General features: G+C 36.9%; 1 long non-coding RNA gene across 1 annotated transcript in view; it reads left to right on the forward strand.

The window, feature by feature from the left end:
• LOC102005816 overlaps window positions 1-15,377 on the forward strand; it is an 89,253-nt gene that overhangs the window by 71,777 nt on the left and 2,099 nt on the right. The window lies entirely within an intron of this gene.

Consider the following 15,377-nt stretch of genomic DNA (forward strand, 5'->3'; position numbering starts at 1 on the left):
TTCACACCAAGCTACCTCTTTACCCCTCTTTTATACGCTCTATTTTGAGGCAGGGTCTTGCTAAGTCACCAGGCTGGGCTTGATCTTGCCCCTCCTGCTTTGCCTCCCGTGGTGCCTGTACCACCATGCTTAGTTTGGAATAGTTTTAGTTGTGGCTATAATACAGAGAGTTCCCATTCGCCCCATAGCTAGTATCTAGTTTTATTAATATTTTACATTAGTATATAATGTAAAATATTTATAATTTAGAATGTCCTTCAATGTGCCTGATTTCTTTCATGATTAGACTGGGGTTGTTGCTTTCGGGCAGGAAGATAACAGAGGTAAAATCACTACCACCATGCTATTATGTCATATCCATCCAAATGTTAATTGCAAGATATTTTGAAAGTTTATAACACCCCAGTGCTAGCCACTGGCATTGTAGAACAGAGTAATCTGTTTACAGGAAAGTACAAAGTTAGCCAGTAGCAGGGACTTTGGTTATCCACACAGCTGCCACAATAAAGATTTGTTTACTATACTTTGGCAAGTATTTCCCAGAGGCTTAGTGTGTTTTTGGTACTATGCTAGGTACCTGAGATACAGAGAGAAGCACGGACCAATCCCTGTTTTGGAAGAACTCACACGTTAGTGTGGTGGGGATGTGGTGAAGAAAGAATACAGGTCAGCAGGCAGTGAAAGTACAGTACGGTCTTGTTCCATGCTGAGTGTCTTATCCCTAATTCACAGTTTGAGATTAGGATACTTTGCTCTCCCACAAGAAGCTTTCTAAGGACAGTGGGAGAACAGCGCCTCAGTGTCTCTTACTGTCTGCCTCCCCTGGGGAGTTCAGGAGCTCCTGAGGGTTTTACTCACACATCTCACCATAACAGCTGGATTGGCATACAATATTCCGTAACTGCTCCCAGAAATTGCTCTAGAACAGTGCTAATGTCAAAGTTGAATAGAGCTTGATCCTTTTCTCACTGCTGCCACCCCCTGGAGCTGCTGCATATGACTGCCTCCTTCTCTGGCACCCTCCTGTTTAGGCCAGTGTGGAGCTCTCTTGTAGCTTCATGATTTTCTGAAACTGAATCAGCAGCTCGGATGGAACTGTTAACTATTTATATTATAATAGAAGAAGTTAATGGGATTAACTATCTTGATGGGATTCCATTATCTTGATGTGACTTTGTATGGGATGGATAGTGAAGTTATTCATTTTGATTTACAAATGGATGACTTTGGCCAAAGCTGTTGATGGTTAAAGTGAGCATTTGCAGGCCTTTCAGTTTTCAGTCCTAGGTATATGGCCTTGAACAAGTCACTTAATCTCCCAGACTCTCAAGTTTTTCATTTGTAATGGTGGGGACATGATATGCAGTATGATAAAAAAGAAGGTGAATGTTAAATTTTTTTAAAAAATGTTACATTAACCCCTCTCACATTACTTCACTTCACTTTCTTTTTTGTTTTTTGTTTTTTTGAGACAGGCTCTTGCCATATAGTTCAGGCTGCCCCTGAACTAACTATATAGACCAGGCTGGCCTCAAAATTGCTGCAATCTTCCTGCCTCAGCCTCAGCCTCCTGCGTGCTGGGATTACAGGCATATGCCACCACACCTGACTCTTCCCTTCACTCTGAATACAATTCTTCTGTTATTCTCATCACTTTCTGAAGCAGTTCTGGAGGTCCTCCTTCCTGAGTATCTTTAGTTATGCTGTCCTGGCTGACTCAATGTCCTGAATCAATTAAAAATGTTTTCTTTTTGTGGTCATTTTGACTTTGGGGAAGAGTCAGAAGTCACAGGGTACCAGATCTGGTGAATAAGTTGGATGAGGGCTTACTGTAATATTTTCATGAGCCTGCCTGCCTATTGGATGGCACATAGCAGCGGCATTCACTTCATTTTTGATCATACCTCATAAATATACTTATGAAAGAGAATTTCCAGAATTGCTTCATAAACTGGCAAGGACGATGTGATAAGTGTGTTTGAAGTGAGGAGGAATATTTTGAGGGAGATTAACGGCAATGTGTCTTTTACTGTAGTAACTTTTAAAAAAAAACATTCTTCAAATGTTTTGATCACTCCTTATACTTTTGCATTCTGCTTCATGGGACTGTATAAGGCTACAAGGAGTTCATGGATGGGAAATAATTTTTTTCCAAATAAAGTGCATAACAATGATGACAATAGTACTATTAATAATTATTTTTATCACAAAATATTCATTGAATTTATCAGCACATGAATTTAGATCTAGACAAATTGGGTTTAAATTTTGATTATGTGACCCAAAACAAGTTCCTTACTTTTCTGAGCCTCACTTTCCCAAACTCCAAGGTGTTTTTGTGTCTCTGTAGATGCTAGATGATCTTTTCTTCTGGGGTGGGGGAAGCAAAGCCTGGGTGATGTTTTGCTGATGTTGTTCCTCTCTCCATAAAGTGGCAGTGGTACCATGGTGCACTTTGGGAGAGGAGCCAATGTGGGTGACTGAGTGCTTTGACTAAGATTCTTAATCACCCTCATTGACATAGTACTGATGGAAGAATTCACATCTAAGAGAAGCATTAATTTTTGTGAAGACTATGTGACAAAATTTATTTATTCCACAAATATTTACTGTTCTATTGTAGGTGCTAGAGAACATCTGTAGGAAACAAAGCAGACAAAAATTTCTGCATGGAGCTTATATTCTAGTGGTGGAAGGTAGAAAATAAAAAATAAGCCAAAAAGTGAAATGTGTGTCTATAGGTAAGGATTAAGCACAAGGGAAGAACTGATAATTTAAATTTCATAGTCCGGGCCGGCCCTGGGGAGAAGAAGACCTTTGTGCAGTGATGGAAAGAAGTGAGGAAAGGACCCGAGCTGTCTTGGGGAAGAGCAGACCTGAGCTGAGAGTCGCTAACAGGCATGGCTGGATCATGAACTTCCTAAGTCAAGCAAGGCTAAAAATAGGCTTTGACAAGATCTATTTTGGCTCTCTTCTGAGGACGCTATTCTCTCGCAACCAGCTCTAGGTTGAGGTAGGCAGATCCTTTACCAAGGTGGTGCTATAAACTGGTCATAAAACTACCACATAGCTTTTACCCTATCAGCCTGTTTTTGATAGTATGATCCTTCTGAGTGGGCCTGGTTTTCCAGCAAAAATATGACAGTGACGCTCCTTTTAATTTTCTGTTTCTAAGAAACATGCCTAACTAAGCAGAACTGCTCACCAGCCTCCCAGAACCTCTCAGGTTCTTCCTCTCAAAGGGCTCTGAGTAGAGAAAGGATAGGGACGTGCCCCAAAGGCAGGGCACAGCCTGCGGGGACCCTGCCAGCTTCCTTTTCCCAAGCACCTTGAGTTCATCCTAACGACTGATGTAGAATTTACAGTGTACCTGGTCCATGTTTATAAAATATTAATCTATTAAAAAGGAGCCCTGTAAAATATGCTGTATTAACCCTAATGTTTTAGATACCCTTTTGCCAGGTACCTTGAGAACAATCCATATAATTCCTCTGATGCAGAAGCACTTAGAGCAAATTAATTTTGTCTCTCTACCTAAGAAGCATCCCACGAAGGCTCCTAATTTTTTGCTTTACCCTTCTTTCTCGGCTTAACTTTTCACAGCCATCTGAAGTGCCTGGGAGGGACCAGGTTTCTTTCCTCGTATTACCGGATGGGTCAACCAGGAAGGGAAGCGTGCATTTTCTCTCTGCCTTGCCAGCCCCTACCAGTCTGGGGACAGAGAGGAAATGACTAAAAATTGAACGGAGGCTTCCAACAGGGCTGTGAGGAGATCTCGCCCATTTTTAGCACATTTTAATGTGAAAATGTCTCTCAGCAGGACTTCCCCCTCATTGTTTGTTTAGTTATGTGATCAGGAAATGGACACAATTTTCTTGAATTATTCCTGCCAGACACTAAATTATATATCTCAAAGAGGAAACCTTTTTTTTTTTTCCTTCACCATTTATTTTCATTTTTGTTATCACACCAAGGTTGATCTAGTTGAAGCCATTTTTTTTTTTTTTTTTTTTTACTAAATTCCAGTGGATGCAGGAAGAAGAAAGAGCTTGTTCAAAGAATAAACAAGAGGATAGAGAAGCTTAAAACTATAAAGATGATGCCAGGTGAGGCAGTGCATGCCTGTAATCCCAGCACTTGGGAGGCTGAGGAGGGGGATAGCACAATTTGAAGCCGGCCTGGGCCACATAGTGAGACCTTGTCTCCAAAAAGAAAAAAAAAAAAAAAAAAAGGAAGATTATAAGAAAAGAAAAGACTATAAAACTGAGATGCAAACTTGAATCCAGTTTAATTCCCTTCTCCCTAAATGCTCAAATAGACCCAGAAGAGAAACCTGCCCAGGATAAGGTTGCCCTAGAAAGTGTCTCAGAACTGCCATGGATAGGACTCTTTCTGTATTTGTAAGAAGTTGTCACTGAGTAGAAAAAAGCATGGGGTGGGATCAGAAGAGAGAGAGAAATTATGCCCTGCCGTGTAAAACTATTGAAGTTGACCTTGGTTATAAACTGACATACTACTAAAAGGAGGAAAACATAAAATATGATTTCACTATGAAAAAAGCAATGTAACTGGTAACATTTTAAATTTTTTCTCAGCTACTTCTGCTACTTCCAAGAACTGCCTATCACTGTCCAGTTTGAACTCAATTTGTACACAAATGTTAGTTATTTCATTCAGCAAAGAGGTACCAGTGGCTCCTATGTCCTTGTGCAGGTCAAGTATTAGGGCCCAGAATCGAAAGATACGTTATGAAGAGGCATCCTCTTACCTCCAGAGTAACCATATCACCTAATCTTTTGTGGCTGAGATTCTTTGTCTATGGTTATGTTTCTAATGATGATTGTTCTGATTCCTCTTTGTTGTGGGAAACAATTTATATATAAAATCCCATTGATTGGTAACTATAAAGCACTACACATATGGGTTATTATTTTATAAAGTATGGAAGTGGCCTACATCATTCTTACCCTTATTTCACTGGCTAGAACTCAGTGGAAAAGAGTTGGATATTTGGTGAACACCAAACTCTGTTTTAGAGGGATGGAGGAGACATCCTAAATACTGAAATGCTTTAGAGAAAGATAATTTAGGCCTTCCCAGAAGCAAGCACTGACATCTTGTTTATATGAATCAAGTGCTGATATCCTTTTTATATGTTGATGTGCATTTGTACCAGATGACTCCCTCATATATTTAGAGAAAACTATGTTAAATTTGAAGCTTATTTTGTTACTAGTTATACATTATGCATCTTACTAAACCTTTCTGAGCCTGGATCACCTTATCTATGAAATGTGCTTGGCAAAAATAGTCTTGGAGGATTTTGTAAGAATGAGGGATACTGTGTGAAATGCCTTTGCTTAGCTCTTGGGATCAAGTAGGTATTCAAAAATATGTTGCCATCTACCAATTTGTTAGTATTGTAAGTGGGTAATTGGAGATCAATAAGGTGTCTTTGCTAAAGACACAGTCAATGGCAGAACTGGAAATAGAACCTAATTCTACTGCTCCTCTCGTGAAAGAACTGTCTCCCTCCAGAGGAAAGCATTCACGTATTACCCTTACTACACTAATTTGTTACCAGGATTTGAGTCACTCTTTGACTCTTTGAGTCACTGTTGTTTTATCTCTATTCCTTATTGTATTAGTCAAGGCTTTACTGGAGAAACAAATATAACACAAGACGTACAAATGTACAAGAAATTACAAGATTGGCTTACTACAGTCAGCCAGAGAGTTGTATGAGGAAGCGTGCAGAGGGTGTCTGCACACTGAAGACCGACGGAATCAGTCCAGGGTCTGGAGTTCACTGCAGAGTTCCATGCAAGTCCGTACCAGGAGCCAATGAGTCTGTGACAGAAGGCTGCAGGATCCAAGGTGGAAGCTGAAGAGTCTGCACTAGAAGCCAGGAGACAAAGTCCAGGCTGAAGGTGAAGACTGGAACTCCTCCTAAAGGAATGGAAGTACCTCTGTCCTTCTTGATCTCCCTTTTATATTATCTAGGTGATGATCCACCCTAGGGTGGCTCCTCTACACCCTAGGGTGTAGAATTTTTGAGCCAATTGCTGAGCCAAGTTTAGTTGTGCTTCTAAACTTCTCAAGTTGACATAATTAATCAACCACTACACTTATGGAGATCTCTGCTTGAATTTATGTAATATTTTACCATTGCCTTTCTTTCAGATTGCCTTTATCTGCTCTTACTCTTAATCTTCCAGACTAACCATTTTCCTGTCCTAGAATTTCCACTATCTACCACATGAACTCTAAATCCCCTAGCTATTTTTCAAGCTCTAAAATCTCCCTTTGCTGGGAGACCTATGGAACCTGGAGGATGAGCTCATCCTATGTGTCACTGGGACAGTAAAACGAAACGTAATTTCTGCAATTTCAGGGCCCTATATTCGTTCCCTCTCTTTTCCCCAAATAGTTGCTTCCTCTTTGGCAATGATTTCCAAACTTTTCCCTTAAAGGGCCAAATAAAAATCATTTTAAGCCTTATGAGCCATAGGGTGTATCACAGAACTACTCTACCATTGTACTTTGAGGGCAGCCACAGGCTCTCTGTGGACAAAGGAATGTGGGCTTTGTTCCAATAAAACTTAATTTATAAAAATAGTGTTTTCAACCCCCTGCTAACACCACTGCTTTTTCTACCTGTGCTTTGCTCTCTCTTGCTACTTCCCAGAGCATGCCCTGTCTTCCACATGGACTGGTGCTGTGGTTTGGGGATGGTTTGTGTCCACCATATCTCATGCTGTGGCAGTGCTGGGAGGTAGGGCCTAGTGTGATGTGTTGGGTTGTAGGGCAAAGCCTTCCTATGTAGGTTAATGCCATGTTGTGTGTCTCAGTTACTTTCTTATCCCTGTGACACAATATCCAACACTCACTATTTAAAGGAGCAGAGTTTTATTCTGTCTCACATTTAGGTCCATGGTTGGCTGGCCATAGTGCAGAAGCAGCCTGGTAGAAGCGTCTGGCAGAGGAAAGCTGCTCATGTCCTGGCAGCTGGGAAGCAGAAAGAGAAGGGAGAAGCCGGGAAGGGAGGTTTACCCTTCCAGGTCACGTACTCAGTACCCTACCTCTTCCTGGCAGATGCTGCCTCATAATAGCTCCCTGATTCAGTCACTTACCAAAACCTCATCTATGAGTGCATGAGGCTTTTGGGAGGCATTCTTGACCCAAACAACAGCATATGGAATGTGTTCTCACTCTCAGGGACTGGATTAGTTACTGCTGGAGAGGTGGTCTTATAAAGAGAGATTACTTCTTGTGTTTTATCTCTTCTTCTTACATAAGCTTTCCCTTCTGCTTTTTACTAAAATTTGAAGCAGCATGAGGCCCTCCGAAGGTGTGGTGAGCATATTTTCCTGAGGTATGAGCTAAGTAGCCTTTTTTTCTTCATAAATTACCCAGCCTCAGGTATTCTGTTGTAGCAACAGAAAATTTATATACCGTACAAATTATTTTTATCTCTGACCTTGCTTACAAAACACTAGGGCCTAGAAAGACCTTTTTTTCTAACTGTAAAAACAGTTAGTCCATTCTAGAATCTAACAGAGTTATTTTGTGGTTTACCATGGGGAAATGTTAAAAACAATCTGAACATTATCCTTTCTATGTGACTCAAGTCAGAGCCACATTAACATAACATTTAATTATGTAAAGTGAATGAAATTCATTACTTTTTGTTTCATGTACTGTCATATTGTTCCCTAAATTAAGTACCTTTTCTGTATTATCAAATATTGTGCTTACTGTGATATAATTATATACTACAAAATAAGTCCAACTTTATTTTTTGACCTATGTATTACTCTACTGATTTGAACTAAGGACTTGGTAGAGTACTCTGCTTAGTTTAGAAAGATCTCATGGAATATAGCAGCTAAAAATAGAAGCAGATGGTGTCCAGTAAAACTTAATTCAACCAATACATATAGGATGTCATTTTTATATTTTTATTTTGGATACCAAAATCCTTTTACAGTTTTCTATAGATTCATCAAAGCCGTTATCTGCTTTGGAGCTAATCCTTTCCAGTATCCCAATTCTACCATCTTTGACAGATCAATCTGCCAATGTTCCAGGCCCATGGAAAAGAAGCTTTCCAGTTGGGGCAGGCCGGGTGAAGTATGTCAGGGTTTGCACAATATGAGCACTTTGGAAGGTAGTGCGATGTTGGCAGGAGTTAATTGGTTAGATTTTTCTATATTTTTCACTCAAAAAGTTGTTAACATATGGACAAATGTTAGATATTAGTTATATGAGTGAGCTTCAAAAAAGAAGTTCTTTTTAGGTATTGGTTCACCAGTGTTGTTTCTTAAATACTGTATGAAGTTATCACAAACTATATTGGTCATATAAAATAGGAAGGTTAATAACAAGCAGCTTTTTCTTTTACTAATGAATAAATGTTATCCTTAGAGCATGTTTATGTTCACAGGAAAACTGAGTGGAAAATACAGACAGCTTCTGTATACCTCCTGACCCCATAGGTACATAAGCTCTCTCATTTCAACATTCTGTGCTGGACAGTATATTTGTTACAGGTGATATGAAAGATTTTTTTATTTAGAAAGATTTCAGATATACAAAAGGCATAAAGATAAAGAGATAATAAGGGGCTAACATAATTAACTCCTGTCTATTTACCACCCATAGCTCTCTGTGTGGGTTTCTTTAATTTGAAGTTTTATTATTCCTATGCATTTTCTTAAAGTTTTATTTCAGAAGTTAGAATACCTAAACAATACAGTATTGTTCTGCATTTTTTCTTTATACAAATGATGTTACCTTTATGTACTACACAGTAAGGGTTTTTGACTCAAAGTCATGTTTGTGAAATATTTCCATGTCAGTGCAGTCGTTCCAGTTCATTTATTTCCACTACTCTTAAGTACTGTCCTTTTGATTATACCTATAAAATGTTTTATTCTACTGTTGATGAAAATTTAGACTCTCATTTTTTTCTTGCAATTAGAAATGAGACTGATATCAATATTTAAAAAATGTTCCTATGCATAAATGGAAGTATTTTGTAGCAAGACATGCAATTTATGGACATAGAGTGGTCAGTCACATGTTCAACTTTACTAGATTGCATTCCTATCAACAGTTTGTTGTAAGGTTTCTCTCGTCTGCACATCCCCGCCAACATTCAGAATGGAGAGGTGTAGCCAGTAGGACAGATGGAAAACAGTATTTTAATGTTATTTTGGTTTGTTTTCATTAATTTTTAGTGATTGCTTTTATTTTTTTTTGTTTTGTTTTTTTTTTTTTTTGGCCTTTTGGGTTCTTTTTCTTTGAAAGCCCTCTTTATTTCTTTTGTTCATTTGACTACCTGTGTTTCATATCATCTGCAGCAAAATAAAACACACCAAAGCCCACCAAAACAATATAAGGTCCATTCTAGAATCTAACAGAGTTATTTTGTGGTTTACCACGGCAAAATTCACCCTATCTAATCACAGGCAGAGTGGTTAAAGGAGAAGAATGCGGTCTCAGAAGGCTTCGATGAGATGATAGCTGATCAAAGCTTTACCATGATCTAAAGACCCTGAACAACGCACTGGGGACAGAACGTTCCCTTTCTGATAGTAACAAAGACTAGGTAAGAGGCTCCAATCTCTGGGATAAAACTGGAGATTTAATAAGACTCTACACTTTTACCTAGCACATTTTATCTGGAAACCTCAAGGCACTCAGGAAACATTAATTAATTAAGCTTTCCAGCGGCCCTATGCAATAGGTAAGGATACACAGGAACGTGGACCTCTAGGGAAGCAACATGGCAGCTGTTTAGCAACATGCAGGAATAAATACTAAGTAGCAGGCAGTAAGGGACGAAGACACAGGTAAAATGATAAAAGCACTTGGAGGTGGGGTTTGGTCTTGGAATTTGGCCCGGATTCTGGCACCCACAGCTCTAGCGTCAGAGTGGTGAGTGCGGCTGAAAGCCCAGGTGGCACTTGACCATTTGAATTAAATGCAACACTGCAGTGTTTCCTAAGACTGGATGATTTTTGTTTATTGCTTTTCACATTTTTAAATATTTTATGACATTAGCTGTTGCACCTTTATGCCTCAAATCCTACTTCTCTTTTGAGGAGCGATCAGAGCTAATGTAGGAAAATCAGTAAAATGTGAATCCTTTGGAGTGAAAAGTTTTATCTTTGATAATCAAAATACCTCTCTTTTTCTTTCTACACAAGACAATCTGGGGTGAGAGGAAGTCAGTTGCAAACAGTAATCACATTAGCAATGCCAGGATTTTGTACTTATAAGGTAAATTTTAAATGTTTATCAGTGTAAAAGATACACCCTAAATTACCGTAGTTCTCTTTAGTGAAGATAATTAAAGTTAAGAGGATAATCTCATTGTTTTTACTTTTAAGAATTTTCCACTTTAAGAGTTATTCTGGCTTACAGTCTTTTTCATCTGAAAACATAAGGAACAAAAGAATTTTCCATTTTAAGGTCTTGACTTATTCTTTATAACCCTAAGTAACTAAAGTTATGAGCTTAAATTAAAAAAGGGTTTGGTAGGTCTAGGGAGGAATTATTAGATTTCAGTGTTAAGGGAAAATAACATTAATATTTATTGGTTATTTCTACTCTGTCCCAAGTACCTTACATAGTAGTATCTCACTTAATCTTCATCTATACTTCTAACCTTCATATATATTTACACAAGTAATATATTCTTAAAATGACAAGTAAAATATTTTCCCCATCATGACTCATTCTTTGAATATATTTCCAGAAATAAGTTTTTATATATACACCTGTATGTATGTTTAGAAATAGAAATAATATGTATATATATGTATTATATATGTATGTATTTTTATTATATGCATATAATTTTAATACATACAAGTGGGGTTATACTGTCATCTGTAGCTATCTATATATGTATCTATCTGTATATATACACAGACCAAGCTCAATCTCCTTATTTTTGTTGACTGTGTATCATTCTGTTGTATGAATGTACCAGAGCATATGAACAGATTCTCCTTGGACATTTGGACTGTTTTCTGTATTTATAACTATAAATTGCTTTAAGGGTGTTTCTGTAGCTTAGAAGATATTTTTGAATATACAGGTCCATAGAAATTGTCTAAAAATAGAATTATTGTTAAAATATATGGATGCTTAGAACTTTATAGACATAGGCTAATCACTATCTAAAAATATTGTATAAATTTACACTTTTCCACCAGTAACAGAAGTTCTAACAAGAATTATAGGCTTATTTTTCCATAAAATATTGCCAATACTGATCATTATGGCTTTTCAATTTTTTCAAGATAGTTTTAAAAAGATATCTCTTTATTTTGATTTATATTTAAATTTAAGAAGTTAGGCATATTTTCCTATTTATAGGACCTTTGTATTAGCTTTCTTATGACTTGTATCTCACAGAATTTGGGTGTTTTGTATTGTATTGTACTGCATCTTTTAGAAATTGATTTATATATGGTGTTTTTAAGTTGGAAAATTAGGTTTTTGCATCTATGTTGCACATATTTTTCCAGATATTTTATCTTTTGATTTCATTTGTGCATTTTTAATGTACAGAATTTTTTCCTTTTCTATGTAGGTTCTATGGCTATTTCTATGACATTCTTTTAAAAATTCCTTCTAGGTTTTATGTCCTGTTTGCAAGATTATAGATACATTTTCCTGTGTTTATTTTGGCATATCGCTTGCTTATCATACACGAGGCCCTGGGTTCCATTCCCAGCACTACAGAAGAGAAAATAATATTTCAGTGCATTCATAGGTTTTTTTTTTTTTGGTTTTTCTCCGGTACCGGGAACCGAACTCACGACCTTGCCAGGCAGGCGCTTTTTGCCGCTGAGCTAAATCCCCAGCCCCTCATAGGTTTTATTTGAACAACTTTTGATTCACGTGGAGGTTTTACTTTTGTGATGGCATAAAATGCAACATCATGATCCCACTTTCCCTCCTGTCACCCTCTGTTCTTCTTTCTCTCCCTCCCTTTGTCATCAGCTAGCTGCTATCTCAGTTCTGGTTACTAATCCATCCTTACCCCAGTAATGGAAAATGCCTCCTTTATTCATATTACTATCTCTGTCACTAAAAATAGACAGGATTTGATTTCTTGTTAAAGTTCAAAGTCTAAGCCTTTTTGTACTTTACCAAGCAGCTCATGTGACTCTCAGGGAAAGCATGTTTATGTTCTGATTTGAATTTTACTTATTATTTTGGGTCCTAGACCACTGGTTCATGCCATATTGTCATCATTAGTCCAGGCGTGACTTTTTAATTAACTATTAAAATAAACAACGATGGGTCCATATTCAACATGGAAAGTAGAACATTAACAAACGTGGTCTTTCTCTTCCTGGTCTCCAGTCTTCCCTGCTTGAGTTTACCATTCCACATCTTGTGTTGATCCACCTCTTCTCTTTAAGAGAAATATAATTGTCTGCCTGGTTACCTAGCTATCTGGATCTAGTTAGCCATAGCTATTTTTCCCTGAAAATAATGCTTTTCTGTAGTAGTTATTTTTAAATTTATAAAAGAGGCAAAAAGCTGTATTAATATTTGGGGGCTTATTTTTTATATTCAAAGTTATATTTCTAAGATTTATCCATTTTGTTATGGTAAATTGTTACTGCTACTGCTGAAAACAACTGACATTACCTTGTAAAGTTGGACATTCACAGACCTTTCATTCTTGGGTTTATAAACAAAAGAAACTCCTACGAATGAATGCCAGGAGATAAATACAAGAATGTTTATAGCCTCTTGTTTGTAATAGTAAAACTCTAGAAATAATCCAAATCCTTACCAATAAGAGAAAGGATAAAAGATATATTGACATTAAGGAATTATTTTATTTTGTTATTTAAGAAAAATTGTAATACAGTTATGTTTATTGAAATATATCTATATTAGAGATTACCAATGCATTAACTTCTGGTGCCAAATTTGTTCATATTTGTGTAGACTTAGAAGAAATCTCTCATTATCTTGGTTCGTATATTTGAAGCTTGTCTAACTATTTTATTAGTTAGTGAAGTTTTTTATTACATTGGTTTTTAAAGAGTTCAAGCATATATGTGTGTCCTTGAATGCAATTTTACAAGTATTTTATAATAGGCATCATGCTTTTATGATGCAATGATAGTGATTTGTACAAGTGAACACAAATGATAAGTCAAGGCATAAGCAGCAAGTGAATGTATGATGCTGTTACATGCTGACTATAGATACTTGGTACTTTTATATTTAGGAATATTGTTCAACATTACTATTCAATCTAGAATCAAACTTGTTGATATAAGGGAAACTGATAAAAAATTCTTCACTATTTGCAGTTTCTTCTCCTTGTAGATTAAGATTTTATATATACTGACAAAAAATCTACCAAATTTGTAAATAAACTGAAGTTTAGTCTAATTATTACTGCAATTTATACCTGTGTTCTGGTCATCTCCTACTTACCTTGTACTGCGCAGATGACCTAGACATCAGTTTTTTAGTCAAATGTTCTCACAGTCCTGAGAAGGACACAGTGGGCCACAGAGGTCTCAGGCTAGCCACACTGGGGAGCAGACTAGACAAGTAGGGGTGGCAGGAGGCAGGCTTTATAGTAATAAGGGAATGAGGAGATGCTCTGGTTTTTGTGAAAAGATGCAACTGGCTTGCTAGAACAATTATGTGGGCTGCCAAGGAAGTGAAACTCATTGGGTTAAGGACCAGTGGAATGCAGATGATTTGGATGGCAGAGATACTAGCGAAGTGGAAGCCTTTTTCACCCAGTATTCAGTGAGAGATGGGAAACTTAAATCTTTGGGGTCCTGTGAGGTCCAAAGATACTAAAGTAGACATGAAGTTGTAGGCCCTATACTACAGTTTATCAGTATCAGTCTTTTAGCTCTTTGAAACAACTTCCTTAAATCTATTAATTACTTTATAATGAGATAGCATTATAATTATAAAATTTTGCAGTACTCTTTTCTGAAAAAGTAATAGCTTTATTTATTATACGGTAGGTTTTTAAGTAAGATATCAGTTTGGAAAATTTTTATTTATAAAATATTTCTTCATTTTCTTCATCTGCATTATTTCTGATGAGAAGTCCGTTGTCATTTTAATGATTGCTCACGCAACTTGTCTTTTTTTCTGATTGCTTTTAAGATTTTCTTTTCATTACAGTTTTAAACAGTTTGCAAAATTTTAATATGTCTTGATTGAATTTTATGCATGCTTCCTAGAGTTCATTGAGATTCTTCAATCTCTGGATATATATAGTTTTCATCAGTTTAGAAAATGTTCAGCCATTATTTCTTCAAATATTTTTTCTGTCCCTATCTCTTGCTTCTCTTAAGATTTCAATTACAAATAAATTAGGCTACTTGGGGTTGTTTCTTTTTGTGTTTAATTTTGTACAATTCCTATTGTGTATCTTCAACTTCACTAACTTTACCTTCCTCTAATAACTAATATACTCTTATCCCATACAAGTTTTTAATCTCAGATATTGTAGTTTTTATTTGTACAAGTTTGATATGGATTTTTAAAAATGTTCTATGTGCAGTTAGCCTGCTCAATTTTTCTTCTAGCTTAATGATCATATAAAACAGTTATAATAATTGCTTTAATGTTTTTTCCCTAATCTTGTCTTATAATTTCTTGGCTTTTTTGATGGATTACTTGTGTTCTTTATGAGTAACATTTGTCTTCCTTCCTTGAGTGTCTAACAATTTTTTATTTAGTGTTAGACATTGTGATTTTTCCTTTTAGTGTGACAGCTACCTCTGTCTTTCTATAGTATATAATGTGTCTTGCTGTCCATCAGGTATTTAGGCACAACAAGAGCAGTGCTCATTCAGGAAGTTACTTTTCTTACTTCTGAGCAAAAGTCTTTTGTGTACACTGCTGGATTTGCTCTGAAAAGTGTTAGATTTTTTTATCTGGCTGATGGAAATAGGAACTATACTGTACTCTGCCCCTTGTGAGGTCAGGTGTTGTTTGTTTCTTCTAATCCCTTTGAGTGGTTCTTTCCTCTGCCTTCATTGCGCTGGTGAGTGTTTGGCTGATGCTCAAATGGGACTCTTTTTAGATCCACAGAGTTCATATTTTCTCTCTCCCTCTTGTTCTGTCTTTGCTGTTCTGTTCTGTTCTGTTCTGTTCTAGTACGCTTTAATATTTCTGAACTCCCCATTCTTATTCTTGATTCAGGAATACTATTGATTCCTTCCTAGTTCCATTTCCTATACTAAAGTCTGGAAATAATTCTTCTTCTTCTCCTTCTCCTTCTCCTTCTCCTTCTCCTTCTCCTTCTCCTTCTCCTTCTCCTTCTCCGTCTCCTTCTCCCTCTCCCTCTCCCTCTCCCT

This window comes from Chinchilla lanigera, unplaced genomic scaffold (assembly GCF_000276665.1).
Source record: "Chinchilla lanigera isolate Chin_1 unplaced genomic scaffold, ChiLan1.0 scaffold00022, whole genome shotgun sequence".
Taxonomy (NCBI): Eukaryota; Metazoa; Chordata; class Mammalia; order Rodentia; family Chinchillidae; genus Chinchilla; species Chinchilla lanigera.